The sequence below is a fragment of the Bactrocera oleae genome, chromosome 2 (genome assembly GCF_042242935.1).
Source record: "Bactrocera oleae isolate idBacOlea1 chromosome 2, idBacOlea1, whole genome shotgun sequence".
NCBI classification, from domain to species: Eukaryota; Metazoa; Arthropoda; class Insecta; order Diptera; family Tephritidae; genus Bactrocera; species Bactrocera oleae.
In genome coordinates this window covers 63,763,096-63,782,531 of record NC_091536.1, presented here as the reverse complement: position 1 = coordinate 63,782,531, position 19,436 = coordinate 63,763,096, and the positions used below count along the sequence as shown (strand labels likewise).

Genomic DNA, 19,436 nt, shown 5'->3' with positions numbered 1-19,436 from the left:
TGCATACACAGAACAACTAAGCGTCAAAGACTTCTCTAGCCATATACTCCTGTATTTGAGCTGGTCTCCGAAAAAAGTAAGAGAGTTAAATTGGTCTATTATAAAATTAACGAAATTTGCTTAGACCTTTAATTTCTAATAGACCGACTTTACAAGTATGCGTGTGTCTTCCCGTGCCATTTACTTAAATATGCATACACATATTTTTGAGCAAAATCACTCTCTTCCATATAACGGTAGCAAAAATAAGATTCATTAGAATTTTGTATGTATGTATGTGTATAAGTGCACTTAACCGATGCAAATACCACAAACAGCTGATCGGTTACATGTAACTGATATGCATATGTTGATGTATGTGCGTATGTAATAATTATTCTAATGAGCAATACATGTTGGCGGGCAAGCAGAGGAAAAACCCAAACCAATAAACCGCTAAAAAATATGTCATTAACAGGTGGATCCCCAGAGATGCTAAGATTCTCGTATACTGAATGGTTACAGGTATGCTTGTTTATCTACGTGCATACGAGTATGTATGTATGTGTGTACAGTCTACGAATTATAACATATTCCATGTGCTTGCCACCTCCTAAAAACACTAGAAATTTTTTTCTTGAATATATTTAGTTCATGAAATAAACAAACAAGTTGCTCTTATAAACAAAATGAGTCATATATGCATATAAAATAATGTGTGTACAGCGTGTATGTAGAATCTGATCATTAATGACCCGGACTAACAAAATAAACTATATTTTCATATATTTTTAATCTCGCTTTATAAAGGGGCTCTTGAGCCATTACGAGCATGTCTACGCTTTACCATTTTACCATACACTTGTCGTACGCTTCGCCTGGAAAGACCTTCAGTGCCTTCAGCAAATTTTGGTTTTTTTCGGTTTCGGCTCATTTATGGAGCGCCATTCGCTAGATTGTTGGACAGTTTCGACTTCAAACTCATCCCATGTCTCGCACCAGTAATGATGCGTTTACGAATCACGTAATCAGCTAACAGTAATCAATGTATTGAGGCGATCCCTAAGGGATTTTGAGATCTTTTGCTATCTCTCTGATGCCAACACGATAATTTTCAAACTGTTTTTTTACCTTTTAGATGCTATCCTGCTTAACAGAGGTGGATGAACGACTCGCAAGTTTTCCCGAGCTTCACCAAATGCCACTCAAATCCTTATCTTCTTGCCAAAGTAGACACGCTAAAATACTTCTGGAACACTTTCAACGGTTCCGTAGCCGTGATTCATCTGGAAACACAACCTTTCAATCAAACTTGTTGTAAAAATCGCCAAACAAATCTTTCGCGTCGTAAACACAGCTGCCAAATACACATGTTTGACAAATAGAGGTCGAACTACTCTCAAATATAAAGAAGTTAAACCAATCTAAGAAAAAAATTTTATCGATTCGGTTTGTGCACAATTTAAAAGAACCGGGTCAAATTTTATAAGATGATATTATATATGTGTACAGAAATAGAAAAATATAAAGTTGTGACTGATCTGTGTCGAAAAGTTATGAAAAATATTTTAAAAATAAAGCAAAAAAGTATTTCAGAATTATTTATACTACTTTTCCACACAAGAATACACATGTTTACATGCACGTACGAATATCGAGATTGCAACGGTAACATCTAACTTCACCTGGCAAGTACTTGTACTTTCACAGTTGAGCAAAGGAACACAACTAAAGCATAGTTTTGAATATACATATATACTATGTATGTATAAATTTACATACATATGTACAATATATAACAACTCTTATCTCATCTAATTTTTTTTTGCTTTTTTGAAATTGCCAAATATGTAGTGGAAAAAAAAACTTTTTCTTAAACTTATCTTCTCTAATTGCTGCTTCAGACTCACTAAATATTCTACATACCCATTCATACATAAAGAAAAGTACATAACCTTATATTGTATGTGTACATACTACATAAGCGAAAAAATCTTGTTCATGTGCGTTTGGTATTGCTTACGGGTGGCGGTTTTACACGCTGACAGCGCACGAGCCTCTTGCAACTTGAAGCGTCGAACATGTTTGACGTCGTTTTGCTAAACTTTTAGCTCTATTACCAACTAAACTTGCACACTACCAATATACACAGCGCAATTGTCTCAACTACTGGTTTCTACCGATATTCTAATGTTGGCGTTGCGGTTAACCCATTGAGCGACACTCTTTTCTTAACTATTCGATAACAAGTTTTGGTAAATTTTTTAATGATATATATATAACACTATACAGCAAAACCGACTTTTTTTCTGGGTGTTAGACCAAGCCAATTTTCTTCGAGAGATTGAGTCATAAGTAAACCAAGTAATTTCTCCGTTTTTCGAACTGAAATATTTGACTTCAAAGTACGAAAGCCTATTTCAAACATTATTTTTAATTATAGTATGTAATTTAATAAAAAAAAAGTAAAAGTATGGACACAATGGTAATAATATTTTTCTGTCATTTAACTTGATTTCACTTTTACCTGAAAATAAATTATAAGTGAAAATATCGATTTAAGAATACTTCTATTCAATAAAACCAATTGTCGACGCCCCATATAAGAAAACTTTATAAAATAACTTCAGCAAAAATAAGCATAAGCTTTATTCTTTTCTATAGTTGGTTCAACCACCAATAGATCCGAACTAGCATTTTTCTAGTTTACCCAGTGATTGATATAAACCCTTGGCATCACCCCAACAGAACTATGCCTATAGACTGGAACGAAAAGCAGAAAAAAAGTTTATTTGAACATGAGGTCACTGAAGCTCTATACATAATTAACTTCAATTAAGATTTGAAAAATAAGCTTAAAAAACGACGTAATGTTTTGAAAAAATTTTGCAATAATTTTTCGTGTCTATAAAGATTTTCGCAATATATTAATGGACAAGTATCAGCCTAAACTATATAACTATATAAATATATTTAAACTCTTCTATTTTCGATCTCCGATTTATCGTTTTCTTCAAATAAAAGAATCTATATATGTATACCGCTCACTTGAGCTCAATAAATCCTCACCATAATGTTAAGTGGACAAAATCCAATAGAAATCACAACCAATTTCCGTTAAACGATAGTCTGAAAAGTTTTGAAATGCGATAAATATGAGTAAGAGTTATAGATGCCACTTTTGGCTGGGAACTGAAGCTCCTCCCATGACTTGACCAATCGGTCTCAATCAACATAGCTACCAATGAGAACTCATTTTGGCAAGTACTCAAGCATGATATCCTTCATAACACCAAATATATTCCAAAGGATATTAATTTCAAACTAGAAAATTTAGCCAATTAGTGATATATTTCAATGGCATACACTTAAAATAGAGAGGCTGGGTAACAAAAATAAATAAAATTAGCTCTTAATATCCCTTACGATATGACTGTGGCAAATATATAGAGGATATATACAAGTATTATATTAAAGTGTCAATGTATATATAGGCGAACTTCCTTACTTAAAATGCATACATATGTTTATACGTATAATTTTTTACGCTCTTCAATTTCTAACGACTATTCGGTGCTAACAGATTCTATACTTAATATCTACATATAACTATAACTGTTATGTATTTCCATATATTATACTGGCATCAATGTCATACACTCAAACTAAAAATATGTATTGTGTCTTAATGCCATGTGCCCACAACGGGTTAACACTTAACCTCTACCGGCATCGTGAACTCTTAGCTGCCACGAAGACCGGCCCCAAACCAGTCGTAGTCGTGTGAATGAGAATGCTGACATTGTAGCATGGTCGACGGCCCAGCAATGGGTTTTCGCGCATACCTCTTTGCTTTCGGCTGAAGCACACACCGACACAAGCTCATAAGCACACACAAGTGAGCAAAAAATATTAGCATTGGCCTAACCACCATCGTGGCCTGTTGTTGTTAGCTTTAATAACTTCTTCTGGTGATGCCGCCGCCGCCGTCGCTTTCATGCTGTGAGTTCTCGTTCGGCTTGAGCAGCAGCAGCAGTTCATTGCAACAACAGTCGCACTCATTCATTGAACACGTTCAGTTGTTGAACGCTCGATTGCGCGGTTGATACCCACCAGATTGACGTGCGCGTGCAGTGGCTATACTTACGTGTGTGTGTTGAGGTTTGTGGCGCAAATTCATAGAATAAGTAATTTTTAAGGATTTTGTGCTATATTTTAGTGGTGCTTAGGAAAAAAGTTAAATAAAAAACGTTTTGAAAAAGATTATTGGATGGTCAAAAATTCAGTGCAACCGGATTTTCGGCAGTGATTTATTTTAGTACAGTTTAATAGTGCAACAAAAGCATATCCCCATTGCAACATCCACCGATTTAGTGGCGGGAAAGTGCTTAAAAGCAGCTGCAGTGAAAAACAATAACAAAGCAAAGGTATTGTGAATTTGTTGTGTTTATTTTGGAAGTTGAGGATCGAAAAACCCTTTTCTGTTGACACAAATGCTATCACGCTGGAAGAGTATGGTAGTGAATTAAATAAAAAACGGTAAAACATCAGATATGCCGCAGTTCTCTGATTTTTTATTTTTATTTTTTTTTTGGAAATTTTGAAAATGTTTAGACTTTACTTTTACAAAAGCAAATGTTTTGCTCGAGTTCCTTCATCGCCAATAATAAAAAAGGAGCACTATAAAATTTTAACAGAAGCTTTTAGTGAGAGAAATAGAGAAGACAAAAATGGAAGTATAGGTTGGATCCCTGTTTAACTAAACCAAAATAATTGGTTTTTAATAGACCAAAGATGTAATAGAAAATCCCCAAATCAAATAAAAATATAAATGGCAATAAAAAAATTTTCTCTTGTATATCGACTTCGTACTGTGACCGGCTTACGGAATTAATTAAGTTTGCTACGAAGTTTGTAACACCCAAAAGTAAACATGAAAGACCCTATAAAGCATTTATATCAATAAACAGCGTGATGAGCTGAGTCGGCCCTTTGACTGTGTCCCTGTACACTCGTTTATGCCACCTAGTCTGTCAGTTTTTGAAGAAGGTGCTCATTTGTCGGAACCGTCGATATCGGACAGCTATAGGATATAACTGCCATACAAACTGATTGATCGAACTCAATTCCTGTATGGAAATATTTTTTATTTGTCGAGGTACCTTCACGCAATTCGGCATGGATTATTGCCAGAACACAGAACTTACTACAATTTTGTCTCCTTTCTTCCTTTACAATGCGTTTGGCAGAAAAATTAGATAATTTGGTCTTGAGTTGGCTTTGTTTGAAGTTGGAAAGCTCCTTTTATTTGTTATGCTGTGTGTCGCAATATATCTAACGTTCTAGCTCTGAACTGTATTGAATAAAATGAACTTATAAAGAGTGAGAAAAATTTAAATATGTGACTTGTTTACTGTTAAAAAATTCTGTTGCTGCGAAAAAGAATGATCCAATATCAAGAAAATTGAGTTTCAACACCGGCATATATACAGATCTCTAACTCCTCAGTTCTTTTATCCATATTTCGAATACATGATGTTTCTTACAAGAAATTTTTGGTCTCGGAAGGTCTGAGACATTCACATGATTCAGTTGAGACGATTAACTTGATCTCACAGCGATGATCTCTCAAAAATATATTGGTCTGAAAATTCAGTGCGTACATACGTTGTTTTAGATAATCAAACGTGAATTTAATGGTCTTTTGAAAAGATTTGTAGAGTGGTACATTACAAACAAAAAAAACAACGTTTAAACATTAACTGACTTATTTCCATCATTCCACAAATTTTTGGTTAGTCTGAGGACCAGTGACGTAACAAATAGAAATTCGAATTTTATTTCCTTTTGAGTAATATGAAAACTTTGTAATTTATGTAAATGAATATCATCGTTTTCTCACACAAAATAAATCTCTGCACTTCGATCTCGTTTCACGGAGAGTACATGGAAGTATATGGAAACACATACTGAGTTGGTGATCGATTACTGCTTTTAAAGAACCACATAACCAAGGTTAAAAAATATCGCACTTTTCACATAACTGTTTTATTAGACTCGTTCTTCATTTTTCTTTTAAAATTATTGTTATTACTCACACGAGAGCTTGTTGTTTACCTCCAGTTTTATTAATTTCTTTGTCGATGTAGTTGCCAAGCTGCACTAACATAGAACTTGAATTTCTTAAATTACGTATTATTTTTAATTAGCATACTAAATTTTACTTTAGTAGATATACTAATACACAACAAACCGGCTTTTGTTTTTGCTTTACAAACAGTAAATCAGAAATCAAATTAACGGGAATTATTTAGTATTTCTTTGCTTTAGATAAACAATTGGCTGACCACCTGAGCATATATGCTAATTTTAGAAATATTTATACTATTTATTCTTCTGAACAGCTTTCGTTTGCATTTAAACAAAAAAGAATTAATGTGTGTTTGTATAAAGTATGTGTAAACACATGGCCTTTTGATATCAACGTTGAGTGCTCCAAATCCACCAGCTTCTACTGATACTAACGAAATTAAATGAAGTTGTATTTAATTTCTACTGAGTAAAATGTAGATAAATCATTACCCTTATCTCTCCATAGTTAGCCATGTTTTGTTGATCTATTGCGAACAATTTTATCTGCGCTAGATCCTCAACAGTTTGCTGTGTTTTTAACCTACTTTGAGATCTCAGTAATTATATCATTATTTGAAGTGTAGAAAGGCAACGGTGTAGTTGCTAAGATCCAATTTGTTGAGAATTCTTTCTCGAAGTATTGTTGATTTTAGGAGGTTTTTTATCACTCTCTATAATATTCTTGTTAAATAGCACCAACATAATTATGGCTGAGACGATTCGAAATTTTTTTTTAATTGTTCAGCGGACTTTAATACTTCCTTAGTGTAAAAAAAATGTTAGAAGGTTTCGGAAATTTTCGGTAAACAAAAATTAATAAAATAAAAAACCTTACAATATGGGTGTCAATTTGTGGAACATAATATTTTAAAAGCATTGCCACCTGTTTGGTACAATAAATTGATACATTAACCGTGTATGTTGCATACATCTTGCAGTTAGAAAATTTTTTGGAAAAAAGTTATAACATCTTATATGTTTATACATTTTCAAATAACACCGGCGATATAAGCGATGGTGTCGGCACAAGTGCCTTCAACTCATCAATGGTTTCGCTGACATATAATTTGCTTTTTAAATAAGCAAAGCTAACCAAAAGTAGTTTGGGAGAGTCAAAATTAGGACTATCAATATCAATTCTTTCAGACAATACACCGAAATATCTGCAGATTAATTGCACTAATAACGACTTTACCCAGAAATAGTCGCAGTAGCGTTTTATGCCTCTATGTTTTGTTGAAAAATAAATAACTATTATTTAAGTACGTCGTAATCCTAATAATGATTGTATCATACTTACATACTATATATTTAAGCAAATAATTACATACTCTGCCGCCTATATAAGCCAACCCACAAATGGGATCCTTTTGAATGCATGACCGACCTACTATGCCATTCAATTCAACCGAAAATCGATATATCCTTGCATGGTAATTTGTCTGAACACTTAGCTTAGCGCTTAACATATTTATATTCTCACTTTCGGAAAATACATATAATGTATGTCACATGCTTGTACCCCAACCCGAATATTACTTACCATGCAGGCCTCATATGCATATCACGACATTAATGACTGACAAAAAGGAGGGTAGCTGCTAATGAAAGAATGAAAAAATAAACATTCGACACAAAGAGGTCTTTTACTGATAATATAAAGTTTGATTGTTACATAATCGATTATATCAAATGGGTTTTATCTATCCATAGGATATGAGCTAATTATCAATACATTGCAACAAAAATATATCGAAGTATGATCTATAAGCCATAACTTAGAAACCTTAGTCTTTGGATATTTTCATGATCCATTGTACAAGTATTATAGTGTTATTGCGATCGGGATCAATAAGTTACATCAAAGGGTTATATCCACTTGCAAGTCAGAAAAATGGCCTTTTTAAGTAATTTTTTTTTCTGGTGGTTAAGAGAAGTTTTATTTGATTAATAAATATATAAAAATATACGTTTACAGATTTCGATTCGTTTAATCCCGTTGCCAATCTCCAGAGAAGCCTCCGAAAAGAGGTGTCTGTTGTTATGTTAAAGTCCATCTATGTTAAAGAATTCTTACAAATGCGCTCATATCTCCAAAACTATTTAAAGAACCAACTCTTCGGAGAATCAAAGTTTCGGAGAATATTTCTAAATATATGGACAATCGATTTATTGTATAAGAATATACAGATAACAAATTGATTTTTTGAAATTCATCAGCTGATATACTATTAAGCTGATAAATAGTTAGGCTTAAGTTCAAGCAATTCGATGGAGTTATCAATATAAGGTAGGACAGTGCAGTACGAACGATAACGAAGCTTTAAAACATTTCGTAAGTTTATTTACTAATAATACTGCCATATAAAGGTCAGCGGGTTCTACGGCTTTGAAACAATTTTTAGTAACAATCGCAACTCTCTAAATTTTCATAAACTAAAAGTCAATCTTCAATCATCATCGTCTAAGCTGTCAACTATCGTCTCCAATAACCAAGTATAATATATGCCCATTAGCTCTTAACTAAATTCACTAGCCCTTACGCTCATTACTCTTTGAATTTGCTGGGGCTGAAAACCAGTACAATAATCGATGCGGTTCGGTTCAGTAGTTCCAACCACTCAGAAAATACTTATACCGGTTCAAGAATCCCCCGAAATAACCCATACGTTATTGAGATCAAATTCGTGTAAAATATTTATTAAAACTTTTCAGCGCTGTTTACAAAGAAGATACCAATAGTTATTATAATATGCACAAACATATGTAGCATAACAAAATGTAGACTGTCAATGAAAGAAATTTTAATGTAGAGTGCTTCTGGAATTCCTTCTTCGAAATTCCGCCAACTGAAACTTCTTTGAAATATCGGCTTGCTTTCTTTGTATGTCTCTCGCCATATTTGCTTTATGTTTTCCTTTCATTTCAAATTTGCAATGTATTGACTCACTTGTATACCGGATTCACACTCATTTCAAAAATATTTACAAAGTAATTACTTCTGAGAACACAGACGCGATTTTTTGAAACTACAGTGTAAAATGACATCTCATGGCGTTGCATTCAAGCAAATTTGTGGTATTATAAGGGTTACATTTCTAAGCACGTCGTGTGTAGAAAATGCTTATTAGAGATTTTCATTTTGAACCGAACCGAACCATTTTTTGATTCGTTTACGGTTCGGTAAAACAATAGAGGTTTGGTTCGTGGTTCGGTTCAAGCAGAGCCGGTTTGCATCCCTGGAATTGTCTACCATATTTTGGTTAATCAACCGTCTATATTCAAAATTAGTTTTCTTTTACTATTATCTTGTTTTTGGTATGGTATGGTGTGATCATCTATGGATATATATTTACATGTGGATTTTCAGTATGAAACCAAGATTATGTAAATTTCATGACAATAAAACCTGTATGTTTTCCGCCAACCAATCTCTACTATTGAAAAAAATAACTCTCTTGTTTTCAGGGAGTGGATTTTGTTTTTCGGTTGATAACCTTTTGCTGTTTTAGTCAGCGTGTACTAATATATATACAATAGTGGTATAAATAATGTTATCATTAGTTCCTAATCTTATTGTTTCATGCTTACTATTAAACTAACTATGTTTTAAGTTAATACTTTGATAAATCAGTTTATAGTTTAGTCGCTTTTGGTTCTTCTGACTTTTTTGAGAAGAATGGTTTTTGGGTATTACGTATATTAAAGAATGACTTTAACTATTTTTGGTTGGATTACGTTACAAATTCAGTATTGTCAGTAATTACTATTCAAAGCTAACATTTTTAATGTAAGAAGGCTTTTCAGACCAAAGGTTGATGCCAAACAATTATGTATAAAGCTAACAAAAATATTCTATTGCAAGTTCTAATTTTACATTTATTCCTAGATTTTTCTATGATCAACCTATAAATATGATCGATTCAATTAATCGTAATAATTTTTATTCAGTAAGTTGGTCATAAAGCTTAAATTTGGCCACAAGGCTCGTACTTGTCGTTTATTGTGCTGTGTTCTTATACAATTATGTCTATGATATTTTCCTGCCATTGCTAGTATTGAATGAGCATAAGCGTGTTCTAAATGTAACTTAACCTAAGTTTGTGATAACTACTTATGAAACTCGAAAGACATCTGGTTATTTTAAATATTTTGGCTGTTCTAACTTCGAAATACAAGTATGTAAATTTTTGCAGTGTTGATTGAACAGTTCGACCGATTGCCGAAATTTTAATTGAATTAGGCATGTACTGGGATCAGATTGAAGTTTGCAAAGTATTGTACAACATGATAATTAGATTACATGTAACTTTTGAAAAGGTGAAACATAAGTCTTCTGTAAGGTCTTAAATCAATATCATTTTCAATTATACACTATACGTTTGCATTTTCAAGCCATCCTTCCGGCAAACATTGGGTACTAAAGTTTCTTATTATAAGAATTGCACTTTTAAGTATATGCAAAAAAAAACGATAAGTGACCTCTTGCAAAATAACTGCGATTTCCATTTTATCTAATTATATTGCATTTTTGTTTTTGCATCTATAGCACTTACGCCATTCACTCAACCAGCCAATCAGCTAATTTTCCAATCAAATTTTGCATAATTACAATAACTAAAAATATTAAATTGAGTAGTGGCAAAGAGGAAGGTGAGCAAAATAGCCAAATTGTGAGGCACATAAATGTGAATGTGAATTAACACGCATTATTTTACAGTTAATTACAAAAATTACTTATACAATTTGAAGTGGGTACTAAGACTGAAAATGTACTGTAATTATTTTTGTTTTTGTGTTTTTGGTTTATCACTGTATTTGAAACCAGGTTAAGGTTCGCTCATAAGAATTCGTGCATAATTTTAAGTCAGGCATGAGTGCGCATAAGCGAGAAGAAAATGAAAAGTGACTAAGAATAATTAGTTTTCTTAAATAATGTTTTTATAAATAGAATTATTCTTGTTGGAAAAAAACTACTAATTACTAATTATAATTTCTTTTGTTGCTATTGAAAGCGCCCAGCTATTTCCCTTTCGCTGAAAACGACAAATCATTCTATATTGTATGGAGCCAACGCTTAATCTAAATTTCCATACAATTATAAGCCTGGGCTGGGATGGCCGTCAGTGCCTTCAGCGAATTTAATTTTTATTCGATTTCAGTTTTGGAGCGCCATTCTAGATCTAGCGCTAGGTTGTTGGACAGTTTCGAAATTCATAAGCCCACAACTCGTCACCAGTCATGATGCGTTTGATAAATGTAGGGCCTTCAGCTACATTTCATATCATCCCTTTTGCAAACTCTACTTGTCGTTTTTGCAAAAGTCGTTCAGGTCAGAGTCTAGCATTGGCATGCTTCATACCCAAAACACTAACCTAATTGTGTTGGGTCAATCCATAAGAGATGTTGAGATCGTATGCTATCTCCCTAATGTCAATCGACAATTGGTTAAGATATATCCGTATTTTGTAAGATATAAGTAGACTTATAATATTGGATACACAAGCTTTGCATCAAAATGGTGTATCATTACGAGAACACCTATTCCTTATTTTTTTGAGTTTTAATCGTATTCCAATTAGTTACCAACATTTAATTGAGATATCATTTTCGCAGGTAGGTACAAAGACTTGACCTATCCAAATGACAGCTTTTCTTTTGAATTTTTCTGATCTGTAAATCTGTAAAGATGTCAGAAAACGGTCACTCAGAGTAGGTTTCTTTATATAAATAATTTCATTTCCTTATATATATTTAACGAATTATAAAATTAAACAGCTGTAACAAGTTGTAATAATAATGCCGGTATGCTTATTTAACCAACTGTTTTATTACAAAGCAATTCTGATATTCAAAAACGAAGAATCAGCTACTATTTTGACAAACAACGACAGTTGATGATATGACAGTTTTAACAGAAATCGCGAAAAAAGTTGTTCTTGTATGAGAGAAAACGTTATTTAGTCGTAATTTCTCACTTGTCTTTTACCCAGTGAACTTTGCACGGGTATGCTCTCTGATAAAATCCAATCGAATCATCCGACTTCTATTGAGTTAAAGGATATGGTATAACTCTTTTCTGATTCTCGTGTCTTATGATAAATATTTTAAATTTCTAACGTATAGTTTATGCTAATACAAATAATCGTTAGTTGAGCAATATCACATTAGCACTGTGCAACATGTTGTAAGAGTTTTGAAGAAACTCATATCCTGCAGAGCCTTCTAAAGGCAAATAAAAGTGGGTTTCTTTCAAACCAAAGGTAAAGCTTACTCGGTGGCGCCTTACCTGGGTACTCTCGAAAGCAGATACTTCAAAACGATAATCTTAAAATATCAATATCTAAAAATTCTAATCTAAATTTCCTTTTTCTTGTGTAACAATTTATTAATAAATATTTCTAGCAGAATTTTTATTAATTATACTCTCATTTTTATTTGACCTTTGCTGTATTAAAATATTTTAAGCTAAATTGTTTATAGAAAACTTGTGTAGCTTAATAATTTATGATATATGAAATTCAGTTAATTTAATTTATCTAATAAATCATAAACAATTTTACCCCAACGGCTTCATTCACTTAAAGCATTTCTCTCAACTGGTTTAATAAAATATAAATAAATGTGTGCTATGTGTTTGTATACAAATTTTATTTATCCAGTTTGTTCATTTCTAAGTCATAATAATAAAATGAGATGTAAATTGGTGACTGACGGCTAGTTTGTTCACCTTTTTTCGTCACAGCCGTCGCCCAGCTGTTACACAAACACCTGTGTTGCCAGCTTATTCATACCCACCTCAAATTATTATGTATGCATTTAATAGATAATTAGATGCAAATACTTGTACATTCCTAAAATGTACCTTAACTGCTGCTTATATAAAATGTTTATCGAATTTATATCAAACGACTATTTATCCTATTCATGGTGAGTAAAAATGTGTAAAAAAACAGTTAATAGAATTTTCTAATAAATGTGTTAACAAATTGACTGTAATGTGTTTTTGAGTTTTCACTTTTTACCTTCACGCTCAATTTACGGTAGCTTGGATGTATTTGGTTAATTATAAAAATTCTTGCTTTGTAATGAATTATAATTTATTATACCACACTCAGTGTCGCCGAGAGCAAAACCGAATCCAGGGATAAAATGGGGTGGGTCCCCATATTATGCTCTCATTCGATTCATTGCATCTGTATTAAACTTGCTTTCACTTTAAATAAATGTTTGAATTAATCACCTATCAAAATCATTCTAAGTTTTTACTATTCACTTAATTTTTTTAAAATACCGGCTCCTTCGAGAACTCCGAGCTCGGAGGAATCATCCCTGACCGCCTACCACTGTCGTCGAGCCTGGCCATACCTTATGCAAAATCGGGAACTCGTGTAAAAAACCCATATTCCATTCGGCAATTTTCCAATCGATATATTTGAGCCCTGTTCTCTAGTCTAAAAATGTGTATTCGTAAGCAACAACAAGTTTTACAATGCAAAAAAAATACATGTACACCTCGGTAAAGTGAAAAATTCTTTTCTATTCCAATTTATTAGATTATACTAGTCTTTTAGATATTTCGAGTTGTATGTTCGTTTCGCTCATCGCCATATAATATCAAAGCAACGATGTAAAGATTAGGATTTCAAGCCCCTACCATCAACCAATTTCATATAAAGTACTTTTTTTTCTTCGTCACCAAAATACCTACTTTGTGATGGGCCGTAGATCATATCTGCTCTTGATTAATACCCCTTTTTCAATCCTTGAGCTGAGAACCGAGACTTAAGTTGCCTTTAACTTAACTTGCGCAATCTCTGATTATTCACAAAGTTATAGTTGAAGGTCCTAATACCAGTGGTTCTGTTTGGTTATGCGAAAAAATCGTTTCATAAATCAAATCTAATAGGCAGTGAGAGATCAGGATGTACTACATGGTTCCTTTGGAATAATCCACAGTTCATCCTTCTTATATCTCGAACAGAGCATATTAAGTTTAAAATCCATAAGGAAAGTTCGAAGACCCCATTAAATATATATGGTATATATAAATTATCAGCGTGAGGAGCCGAGTTAATTTCACCATGTCCGTTTGTCTGTCCGTCTATTCGTCTGTATATACGCGAACTAGTTCCTCAAATCCCTGTATCAAAAACTCTTTTATATGTCAAGGCATCTTTACAAAATTTTTCACAGATGATAACTCAAGGCATCGCTATAATCTCCGAAGGAATGTACATGATATGTACTTTGTATGTATATTTTGTTTGAGTATTTTTAGAATAAGTGAAAAAATAAAGAAATGTGTCTGGAACAAATAAGATTTTGGTGTAGCAAATGGGGTATTATTGATTTTAATGCAACAACTCTCGATGGAAAGCATCTTTTTGACGACCTAAAGAATTTCTATGGCGGAAAATTTCGTATAAAATTATTAAATGTGCGGTCTCCTCTAACAACTTCTTAAAATTTTCATAACTATCATTCATTCATTCCAGAGTACACGCTCGGTTTCTCTCTGCTGTGAGAGTTTAGAGAATTTTCCTAAAGCAAATCTGAGTGTTTTCATATAAATTAAATGAGAGAATATTCTTAACACTTACGAAACCTCAAACAATTTAGTAGATCGTTTTTTAGAATTGCTTGCCAAAATAATTATCAGATCTTCATCTTTGATGACTCATATTTGTTTATATTAATATATATGTAGTGCAAATTATAGAGCTGTATTTTTTTTTTTTTGTTCATTGTTTTCAGTAATGTTTACAATTTCATCATAGAAAGATATATGTTACGCAAGAACAATGTTTACAAATTATTCAATTTTATTATTTTATTTTGATCTTGAGAACATCTGGTTCCAACAATACGGGCAACGTGCCACACAGCACGTGCAACACCGAATTATTGCGAGAAAAGTTTGCAGATAATTATCATTAATCGATAATTTCAAGAAAATGTGACATTGAATGGCATCCAAGTAATTGTGATTTAACACGATTAGACTACTTCTTGTGGGCTTATTTGAAGTCAATGGTCTTTAGCAAAAAACCAAACTCTCTTCAAGCCTTAGAAGCCGATATTGTGCTATTGATGACATACGATTAGATTTAGTGGAAAAAGTACTCGAAAATTGGGTTCATCGAATTCATTCCTGCAAAAGAAGTCGTAGAGGCCATTTGAATGATGTTATATTCAGAACTTAATTTTATCAGGTGTACTTCACACTAAATAAAACACATTTGAATTTCCTTCACAATTATAGTGTGTCTTTTTGAAGGAAAAAAATCATATCACTCTTATTGGAAAAGCCTGTATAAATCGAATCAATAGATTTCACTGTTCCACGGTGATATGTTACATGATCATTGCTCACAAACGCTCTATATACTTATAAGTGTACATATATGTATAAGCTATAAACACGCTTCCACAAACGAAATCACTTTAAAGCAACACTTCCTCATTTAAAATATTTCAATCATAAAAAACAAAAGCAAATTTAACAACAATAAATAAATTTTTCAACGAGTTGATGCGCACTGATAAGACAATCAAAAATATAGCGCAGCAGACAAGGAGGTTGAGCACAACGCGTCAGCTGTCAAAGCATAACAAAAAGTGAGCTGACTCCACTCTATTAATTGTAATATAAAAATACTATATACATATGTATGTATATATATTATATATTAATAAATAATTATATGCGAGTACATATATGATATATACATACCAATATGTAACTGCTTATGCCTCACACCATTTTTTTTTTTTTATTATACATTAATTAATTGCTTGTTAATAGATTGTTTATTGAATTTTAATGCACACCACACGCCCTATAAGCAAAATACAACAACAAAAGAAGATAAAAATGGTCGAGATTTGCAAATTGCTATCGCATTGCCCACCAAGTTATTATGCAGATTTACAAAGTGGCCGAACTTGATACGTTCCAGTGACGCTATTTCACCATACTAACACATGTATTACATCTGTATCCAGTTCTGGATAAAAAAAATGTGGAGAAAAGTATTTTCCTGACCATGAAAATAAAAAGTACTCGTTAGGGGGTTTGAGGGGGGAGATTGATAATTCAACCAATGATAAGAAACAGGTTCTACTTGAAATTCCAAACAGACAGTAAGCTGCTCCCTAATTCTTCTCTGCTAATTTATTACTCGTTCGAATACGGCTTACAGCTAGCAAGTTACTCCATTTAACGGATATTATTAAAACGCACACTACAAATGGAATAAGAACCCCGCCCAACATCTACAATAATTAAATTTGTGTATAAATATATAACCTTATAGTTCTTTCACTAATCAATCATTATATGTAAATCTCAGCCCTTAAAGGTATTAAATGCCCTGGTATAAATAATTTTAACTGTACTGGCTCTATTTCATCATACATTATCATATACCACTTGCAACCCAACTAAAACCGCACTCAGCAGCATTTTCACGATCCATTATATCGCATTCAGAGATCCCGTAATAATCTCCTTCATGGAAAGTTAGCATCCTGCCACTTCTCTACACATGAAGTCTGAAGATGGCTCTGCTTAGGTCATGTTCAAGCCGACCGGTGTGGAGTGGAATATAAACGACACTTACAACTTATAGAATATCTGAATTTCCATGTTGCCTACTAAGCCTAGTTCTGTCGATTTAATGAGGTGAAAAAAGATATATATATATATCCTTAAAGATATTCTCTGTCTGAATGGCGTAGAATGAAGTTCATAGCGCAGCTTTATTGCCAATAGAACTGCTTTTAGTTACTTTCAACAATTTGTTCTCACTAAGTCGGACCTCATGGCCAAGGTAAGGCAATTCATATTTAGAGTATGGAAATCGATCTTGAACATTAGCACATAACACGTACATCTTCTGGGTGCAAAAAATCAGTTCTGGTGCAATGTCAGTCAGTCTTTGATAATTAGTTAACAGTTTCCATTCTCTATTTTTAACTTGGCGTTGTCTGACAACCTAATTTCATGGTAATGTTTTGTACATTGTCGACATTAGAAAGCAATCAAGCGATTATTTTTCAAACAGTACTTGTAAGACACATACATACTTTCTCATTTTGACCGCATTGACCTTTTGTCAGCGGATTTTTTCTTCTCTTCCATCATTTTCTAGTTTACAAAATGAAAAAATCAAGTACTTGCTGTCTAGTCGTACCACAAAGCAAAGTGAAAGGCCGTTGATTTTTAAAGTCGGCATTGAATGTATATACGTATGTTTAATGTATAATAGCAAAAACAGAGCTCATGAAAAATCGTAGATTTGGGTGATTAAGCAGAAAATTAAATTACTACGTGCAATATACTTCATTATATGGTATATACATTAGGGTATACCCTAAATTTTGGAAAACCTGATCATATGAAAAATAAATATAAGCTGTCTCCACTCAGGGTTACTAATAATCCATTAAAAAATTAAGGGAATTAATATTTGATCCCATTTTTATTTTATTTTGTATTTCCGAAAATCTTAGTTAAAAAAGTTTTTAATTAAAAATCTAATATCGAGCTTCAAACGCGAAAAAGATTAACTTCAAATTTGGGTTATGAAAAACTTTTTCAATCTCATATACAAAAAGCTTGAGAAATACGTAAACATTTTCTTTCCATCGCTGTTTGCATAAAATAGTAAACATATCAAGAAAAAGTGAGTCGGAAGCAAATTAATACTCCAACTAATCACTTCGGCTTTTACCGATTGATGGATGAGGTTGCAGAAATTTGACAATTTAAATTTTTAAGTATCACCTTAATGTACATACATGCATACTAATAAATTAAACACACACACTCCATACTTCAAGCAGAAATAACCAATAGTTTTAGATTTAACTTTTGTGTGCCACATCTATTGTACGAGTTTATAGACAATACTTTTTTATCGTCAACTCACGAATTTGCGCTTACATTTGCATATTGAAGGTTCTATTTTCGAAAAATTCTTGATCAAACAACACGTAACACAATATTTTTTTATCCATAAAAAATAGAGAACCAATAATACCAACACTTCATAAGCAACCGCACAATTGGATCGCAACAACAATTTTAAGAGTCGGATATTTGACAAATCTAGAGTAAATTAATTAATCCAAGTTAGACCGCTGTTGAATCGTCAGTTTAACTTAAGCCAACCTAATAGGGTATATTAAGAGAATCTATAAAGTATATACATATCTATAAATTATCACTTCGATGAGCTCAGGTCGATATAGTTATGTCCGTCTGTCTATCTGTATATACGCGAACTAATCCGTTAATTTTTAAGATATCGATCAGAAATTTTGCACTGGTTTTTTTTCCCTAAGAAGCTGTTCACTTGTAGGAACCAGCGATATTGGAGCATATATTGTAGCTGTCATACAAAACTATAGCATATAGCTAACATATAAACTGACCAATTATGGTAAAAATATCCATAAAAGATATTCTTTCCACATGAAGAACCTTAATTCGATTTAGAGGTTATTTACGTGAACCGTTTGCCGCTTACATAATTAGATGTAGTTAAATGTGCTTATAGTTGCTATAAGAAATCCACATGTGAAGGGTATTATAGCTTCGGTGCAAGCGAAGTTAACGTTTCATAAGTCCAGTGAGTGACAAAACCATGCCGAACACACTCGATTATTACTTATTTACAATACATAAATTATTTAATGAAGTTACAATACAAACAATTTTAATTGATATTTGTCTTATCACCCACAATATAGTATCAAGCCAACGCTGTATACATACTAGCATATATACGCAAGTATAATCCACCGTTTAAAATGTATGTAGTACATAAATTATTAAAACATCATACTCACATACACACATACATGATAGCATAATTTGTCAATGTCAATGTCGCTCATACGCAAGCGCTCACGAACCCACGTATGAGAGTGTGTGTGAATGAAAACTCATCTGCTGATAATCGCCTGCTAAACTAAATACACGTGTGTGTGTGTGTGTGCGTTGGCAGTAAATAATTGTCGTAGCGACGTAAATTGACCAATGTGACACACATATATATTTTTATACAACAACAACTCGTTGCTAACCACTTGCGTAGGGTAGATTTCTCGCGTCACACGCGCAAACATTTTTGTGGAGAGATGATAATTTACGCAGATTTTATATATTCATATACACTCAGCGAAAAAAAATGCTTCAAGTGATGTACGGAATTTTCATTAAATGATTTTACTTGTGCATAAATAATTTGTTAATGAAGTGGTGCGAAAATTAAGATCTTCAAACGCTCAATGCCAAATTGAATATATTCACACAT

The 19,436-nt window shown here is 32.7% G+C and overlaps 1 protein-coding gene and 2 long non-coding RNA genes across 8 annotated transcripts in view; 1 reads left to right on the top strand and 2 right to left on the bottom strand.

Moving 5' to 3' along the window:
* LOC106620543 (Y+L amino acid transporter 2) overlaps positions 1 to 19,436 on the top strand; it is a 43,561-nt gene that overhangs the window by 6,366 nt on the left and 17,759 nt on the right. The window contains exon 1 of one of the 6 annotated variants that reach the window (XM_036368764.2): positions 3,944 to 4,406. The exons of 2 other annotated variants lie outside the window; for them this stretch is intronic. The gene's annotated coding sequence lies outside the window, so the exon portion shown is untranslated. Of the gene's footprint in view, positions 1 to 3,943; positions 4,407 to 15,586; positions 15,733 to 19,436 lie in introns of those variants that run through there. 3 more of the 6 variants (XM_036368758.2, XM_036368757.2, XM_036368762.2) reach the window with 3 other exon arrangements.
* On the bottom strand, positions 660 to 1,692 carry LOC138855728 (uncharacterized). The gene is made up of 3 exons (XR_011394801.1): positions 1,629 to 1,692; positions 1,111 to 1,265; positions 660 to 1,041 (listed from the first exon to the last, which is right to left on the bottom strand). It is a non-coding gene; the product is annotated as an uncharacterized lncRNA (long non-coding RNA).
* LOC118682054 (uncharacterized) lies at positions 4,663 to 6,919 on the bottom strand. The gene is made up of 3 exons (XR_004977718.2): positions 6,562 to 6,919; positions 5,394 to 6,499; positions 4,663 to 5,332 (listed from the first exon to the last, which is right to left on the bottom strand). It is a non-coding gene; the product is annotated as an uncharacterized lncRNA (long non-coding RNA).